This window comes from Ptychodera flava, chromosome 5 (genome assembly GCF_041260155.1).
Source record: "Ptychodera flava strain L36383 chromosome 5, AS_Pfla_20210202, whole genome shotgun sequence".
Lineage (NCBI taxonomy): Eukaryota > Metazoa > Hemichordata > Enteropneusta > Ptychoderidae > Ptychodera > Ptychodera flava.
Genome location: NC_091932.1, coordinates 19,517,497 through 19,524,940, shown reverse-complemented (window position 1 = coordinate 19,524,940; position 7,444 = coordinate 19,517,497).

Here is a 7,444-nt window from a genome sequence, read left to right as displayed (position 1 = left end):
AAACGAGGTCGGGGGACTACCAATTGAATGTAACATCCGTACGGCGCGGTACTTTCACTAAGTCATGGAACTGAACTAGTTCCACGACTCGTGGAACTAGTTCAGTTCAGTTCAATGGTATGGTTCAAAAGTGATTGTCATCTTGCCATCGACCATCCTTATATCCCATGTCAAGTCCTGTCGATGGTACGGAAGGACTTGTCAATATTCCTATTGAAGTTGTTGTACCTTTGGAATGGGATGATAGTCTGGGAGGGAATTCCACTCTTCCACAACGCGAATGAAGAAGTATTTGCGAGTCTCAAGTTTTGACGATTTATTCTTCAGCTTTTCATTCTAAATGAGTCTGCAAAAGGATCAGGCCAGCAGAAATCATGTAAAAATGTTGCGTGTCTGAGCATCTGTCTTAGAGTCGCCTTACATACAGCACAGAGAGTCGCTCTCGCCATTTGTCTACAACACAGTCTCTCTATCTACATAGAGGGACTATGGATGTACAAAAATAGAAGTATATCCATGGGGAGACTGTGCTTACAACTTTGCCTATGCGAGCTTTCATTTCCGATATTGTTCTGATAAATTGGGGTCAAATACTCGAGATTACGAAGCAATAACTGACTCCCTAAACGTCGGTCAACGTGACAGTTTGCTGCAGTTTATTTAATCAAATTACTCTGATGTGACATTTTATAGATAGCAGGCGCCTCGACAGTGAACTTAAATTTTTCCTCAAACTTTTCACAAGGAAAATTCCAAATGTTGTCTTTCAAAATCAACAATAAAAATAAGGGGTCACCAAGCAAATTTTGGTGCCAGAGAAACAAATTACTGGTATTTTATATTCAAAAGCACCAATATCCCTGTGTTAACTCTATAGGAAAATATTAAATTTTCGATTTTCATAAAAACAAGACTGTGAAAACTATTTAATCAGTAAGCTACAAAAAAGCCCTCACAAGTGGTACATCAGAAAGCATTGTAATAATTTGAGAGTTTGAATATATCTCCAAGGAGTATTCTAACTGAATATAAAGCCACCAAGTATGGGGCAAGTCCAGCTTGCTGTGATGCACTCTTAGTCGGCTGCATTTATGAAAAAAAAAAAGACCTTACCCCAAAAAATTGCTACAAAAGGTTTCTCAACGGTTTTTGATAGAGTCAAATGTGCTTAATAACATACTAAAAGTCTACCAAAATCTGACCACCGGAAACGCGTCATTTTCAAGATGGCGTCCAAGATGGCCGCCATATACTTAAAATGGCCATAACTACTTAAATATTAAACCTAGACTAGTGATGTCTGTGTCTACCACCATGTTTTAGTGGTTTAGGAATCCAACTACCATATCTAGATTATAGACAAGTGGTCATAAGTCCCATAATTTGCATATTTGTACATGTATTAAAAATATCACTGTCACATTCTTCGTCCGGAACATGATGCTCATGTGGATTTTCACAATTTCCGAGGTTAGGTAGTAAAGGGAAATCAACTCCACACATCGTTCATATTTGGATTGTTTGCGTTTTGTGTATGAAAGTATGTATAATATAAGTGTATGTCATGTTTGGCTGTTTTAAGTAAAGTGTTGCTTAGCCATGGCGAGACGTACCCGTAATCTACGAGTCTTGATGTTACTCCACACTGGAGCGGAGAGACAAGTGTGACACTGCGATCCTTTGGCGCTGCGTTTCGAAAACAGAGTTTTCTTCATCAGTCGCTTAAAATTCATTCTTGATTGGTGAGACGTGTTGAATGGTTGATTGTCTTTATTTGGTAGTATGTTGTTCCACTTACGTTTGGTGTTCAAGTAGGGAAGCTAGAATGTCTACTGGTTGGTCTTGTTGTGTTTGTGTAGATTCGTGTGAACCTGAGTTCGAGCTGTCGTCGCTTTTGTGAAATCTGGCGCTTATAAGTCTATCGTCTATATTTCTGTTCCTTCTACCGGTATATGCGATTATTGGTTGATTTTGGAACAGTTTTGTTTTTAGTGTTTCGTCTTTTTCAAGTTCACTTTAGTTTTTTCTCAGAGCTTGCTTGATTTTGTCATTTCGATGTACGGGCTATATGTTGTTATGAAGACTACTGTATTGTTGGTGGCGTTCTTTCTTTCTTTTTGTTGTTCAAGCTGTCTTTTTTCTGCTTTTATGATCTGTTTCTCTGATAATGCGTTCTATTTCATTTTAGCTCATATTTGGTATGTGCATAAATAACAAAAAACATCTAATATGGTGAGTCGGTGGCGTCTGTGTGTCTCTATGTATGTATGTGGGTATGTTAGTGCGGATGCATGTCCGTCACATGCAAAAGCTCCCTTACCGCCAAAGCTATCATCTCAGTATTTGGTGTACAGGTAGATGCAGGGGCTGAGATGTGACGTTGTTCAAATGGACGTCAAAAATGTGCAAATGAGGTAAGAAAAAGGGAAATCCTGCAAATGTGTAGGAGTGGTGGTATGCCAGTGACTGAAACAGGCTACTCCACTGACCTTGAATCATTTCCTGTCATTGTTTTTGAACTGTTACATATTAACAGACCTGCTCAAACTAAGAGGGACTAGCTGTTTTTGCTATGCATGTTGCTAAAGTTGACCTCCAGTACCTAAAGTTTCAGACGATATTTACTTTTGTCATTCTTATTTTTCTGGTTTATATATTTCTTGTTGTTTTTCTGGTTGTACTGTGCAGAAATTATTGTCATAACATCAACGTAGAATTTTCCTGCATTGAACAGATAGAAAATTTATTGTTGATCTTTGGTACCCATACTGGTATGTACCAATTCTGATCAAATGTGATGGACACCGTATAATTGCGGTATTTTTATATTGTCGGTCTTGTAGTTTTTCACTAAATTGTGTGACTTTCTCTGTAAAATCGGTTTCGTTGTTGCATGTTCTGATGTATCGTAATGTTTCACCTTTGATCAGACCTTTGAATGTTGCTGCCGGATGGCATGAGTTTCTTTGTAAGAACTGGAATGTATCTGTTGGTTTTATGTGTGTCTTGGTGTCGAGAATGTTCTTTTTGTTGTATCGACGATCTTTGTAGATAGTCAGGTCTAAATATGTGATTTCTTGAGAGGAGCTTTCAAACAAAAATTTGAAAGTAGGATGCATTTTGTTGATGTTTGATATGAATTCTTTGAGTTGTGTTCCGATGAAAATCAGGAAAACATCGTCCCTGAACCTCAGCCAGGTCGGTATTTGTTGTTTGTGTTTCTGTATTATTCTCATTTCTATCTCGTGAAATGTAATATCTGCTTTTTTCAGCGACGAGGGAGACCCCATAGAGCACCCCCATATTTGCCAGTAGAATTCATCATTGAATTCAAATATGTTGTTTTTTAAGATTATTTTTAAGCAGAGCTATCATGTATTTCGTTGGTGGCTGCTTGATTATGTAATTATTTGATGATCTTTCGTGATTTCATGCTCTGCCGACTGATTCAACTGCCTCATTATGTGGTGTATTTGTGTAAATTTTAATTACATCTAGTGTTACTAGTGTTGCATTGGCCGGAACTTCGATTGTCTATCCCATATTTGAATATTTGAATCAGTCAATAGAGAAATAAGAACACCACTTTGGTACCTTCTACCGAAAATACATAAAATGCCGCCACCAGGAAATAAGCTCGGAGGACAGCCAATTATAAGTAGATGCTCCAGTCCAACATTTCACATATCAGAATTCATTGACCACTTTCTCAAACAAATCGTCAAGGAAACAACCAACATACATCAAAGATATAACAGACTTTATACGGAAAATTTAGACAATCAAAGTTCCGGCCAATGCAACACTAGTAACACTAGATGTAATTTAAATTTACACAAATACACCACATAATGAGGCAGTTGAATCAGTCGGCAGAGCATGAAATCACGAAAGATCATCAAACAATTACATAATCAAGCAGCCACCAACGAAATACATGATAGCTCTGCTTAAAAATAATCTTAAAAAACAACACATTTTAATTCAACGATGAATTCTACTGGCAAATATGGGGGTGCTCTATGGGGTCTCTCTCGTCTCCGAAAATAGCAGATATTACATTTCACGAGACAGAAATGAGAATAATACAGAAACACAAACAACAAATGCCGACCTGGCTGAGGTTCAGGGATGATGATTTTCTGATTTCCATCGGAACACAACACGAACTCAATGAATTCATATCAAACATCAACAAAATGCATCCTACTTTCAAATTTTCGTTTGAAAGCTCCTCTCGAGAAATCACATATTAAGACCTGACTATCTACAAAGATCGTCGATACAACAAAAAGAACATTTTCGACACCAAGACACACATAAAACCAACAGATACATTCCAGTTTTTACAAAAAAACTCATGCCATCCGGCAGCAAAATTCAAAGGTCTGATCAAAAGTGAAACATTACGATACATCAGAACATGCAACAACGAAACCGATTTTACACAGAAAGTCACACAATTTAGTGAAACATTACAAGACCGACGATATAAAAAAATGAAATAGAACGCATTATCAGAGAAACAGACCATAAAAGCAGAAAAAGACAGCTTGAACAACAAAAAGAAAGAAAGAACGCCACCAACAATACAGTAGTCTTCGTAACAACATAACCCGTACATTGAAATGACAAAAATCAAGCAATCCCTGACTGAAAACTGGAGTGAACTTGTAAAAGATGAAACACTTAGTCTAAAAAACTGTTCCAAAATCAACCAATAATCGCATATAGAAGGAACAGAAAGATAGGTAATACACTTTTAAGTGCCAGATTGCAAAAAGCGACAACAGCTCGAACTCAGGTTCACACAAACCTACACAAACACATCAAGACCAACCAGTAGACATTCTAGCTTCCCTACTTGAACAACAAACGTAAGTGAAACAACATACTGCCAAATATAAACAATCAACCATTCGACACGGTTCACCAATCAAGAATGAATTTTAAGCGACTGATTAAGAAAACTCGGTTTTCGAAACACAGCGCCAAAGGATCGCAGTGTCAGACTAGTGGCTCTGCTCCAGTGTGGAGTAACATCAAGACACGTAGATTACAGGTACGTCTCGCCATGGCTAAGCAACACTTTACTTAAAACAGCCAAGCATGGCATACACTTATATTATACACAATTTCATACACAAAATGCAAACAATCCAAATATGAACGATGTGTGGAGTTGATTTCCCTTTTCTACCTAACCTCGGAAATTGTGAAAATCCATATGAGCAACATGTTCCGGACGAAGAATGACAGTGATATTTTTAATACATGTACAAATATGCAAATTATGGGACTTATGACCACTTGTCTATAATCTAGATATGGTAGCTGGATTCCTAAACCACTAAAACATGGTGGTAGACACAGACATCACTAGTCTAGGTTTAATATTTAAGTAGTTATGGCCATTTTAAGTATATGGCGGCCATCTTGGACGCCATCTTGAATGTGACGCGTTTCCGGTGGTCAGATTTGGGTAGACTTTTAGTATGTTATTAAGCACATTTGACTCTTTGAAAAACCGTTGAAAAACCTTTTGTAGCAATTTTTTTAGGGTCAAACCATATTTTCAGCCGACTAACAACAATTGCGCAGTTTGTGCTCTCATTTCATTTGTTATGTACCCAAAGTGGCAGAGCAATTAATGATACTGGTAGCAATTGTTGGGGTGCTAGTCAAACTGTCCCGGTTCACATGTCACACCCGTTTAGAGAATCCTGCATAAACTCTCAGCAATTCCCTTGTATAACCATCCAAAAGACATGATATAGAATATTTATAGCTGTGTACTGTACACTTCCTCAGACAATCCGTCATTCAGTACATAGACCACTTAACAAAAAATAGTGACAACATCACTGTTCGCTCCCATATACTTATCAAAACAAGTCAACAATTGTATGAAACATGGACATACATATACAGACAGACTGACATACACAGACTGGCACAGAGTGATGACATTGACCGCGAGTGTGCCTTGGCCCATGGAGAGTGATAAAGATATAACAAACAGCTGAATGTAATGATAAAATAGTTAAGTATAGGCCTATACAGGCACTGAGAGTGAATATGTTACAACAATTTGATTAGTTTCTTTTCCTTTTCTACTTCTGTGATAATCTTTAAGACAATCAATCTGCAAGGGCCAAGGCAGTTTATGTATTGACAAATATGTTATCTTTTACAAGCACACAGTAAACTGTTCTTGATTTTTCATCTACAATATTTGACATAGACTGAAATACATAACATGCAACCAATGTTTACACTTTGCCCATACACCAGATACATGGAGAAATTTCAACAATCATCAACTCAGAAACCCTACAGGTTAAAGTAAACATTGTTTTCTTCCAGAACAGCTTGTACATCCACATCTGGAACAACTTACAAACTTAACCAATTACACAAGGATGATGACACAAGAGATAAAGTTAAACTGTGGTAAACTTGACTATTCCTTTCAAATCCTTACCTAACTTGACATCTTAAACTAAAATACACTGCATGGTTAATTGTGCACAAAAATACATCGGGGTGGACCATTTGATAAGGGATGGTGTCTGGAAGATCGATGAGGTACATTATCTTTTTTATCCGATCCATTGTACATTCTTTTTTCCCCACTCTCCCACCTTTTCTTTTGTCAAACCTTCTCTGGCTGAATTTTTTATTGGCATTTGTTTGGAATTGTTTCAAAATCTGCCAGGATTTTTTTACCGCATTTCAACACCAAATACAGTTTACCATATCAAATGCTTACTAAATCACCACATTATATACTCTTAGTTCCAGTAGGTATAAAATTACCAAAAAAATCTTAAAAATACAAAATGAAAGATATCCCAGTAAAACTGAAAGTTTCGCAAAGTTGTCCCAAAAATTCAAAATTCCGGATTTCAACTTAATTTCAATATATCTTATTAACAAAATCCCTAAGAACCGGTTTACTAAATATCAAAGCAATCAGACTGGTAAATTTTGAGAAACAAATTTTTTGACCAAAAATGAGAAAAATTGCCCCCAAAAATACAAAATTGCAGATTTCATCCTAATTTTAAATATATCTAATTAACATAAACCCTAGGAACCTGTACACTTAGGAAAACAATTTTTTGACCAAAAAAGGCAAAAATTGCCCCAAAAATAAAAAAAATTTGCCAGTTTCAACATACCTTCAATACATTATATTGAGATTAATCTTAGATACCTGTATACCAAATATCAAAGCTATCAAATCAGTAGTTTTTGGATTAAAAAATTTTTTATCAAAAATTTGGAAAATTGCCCCAAAATTACAAATATGACAATATCAATACAATTTGTACAAGCATGACTGAGGTCATTCTGAGGAACATGAATATTAAGTTTCATAGCAATCAGACGAGCGATTTCAGAGAACAAGATTTTTTGACTAAAAACGGAAAAAATACCC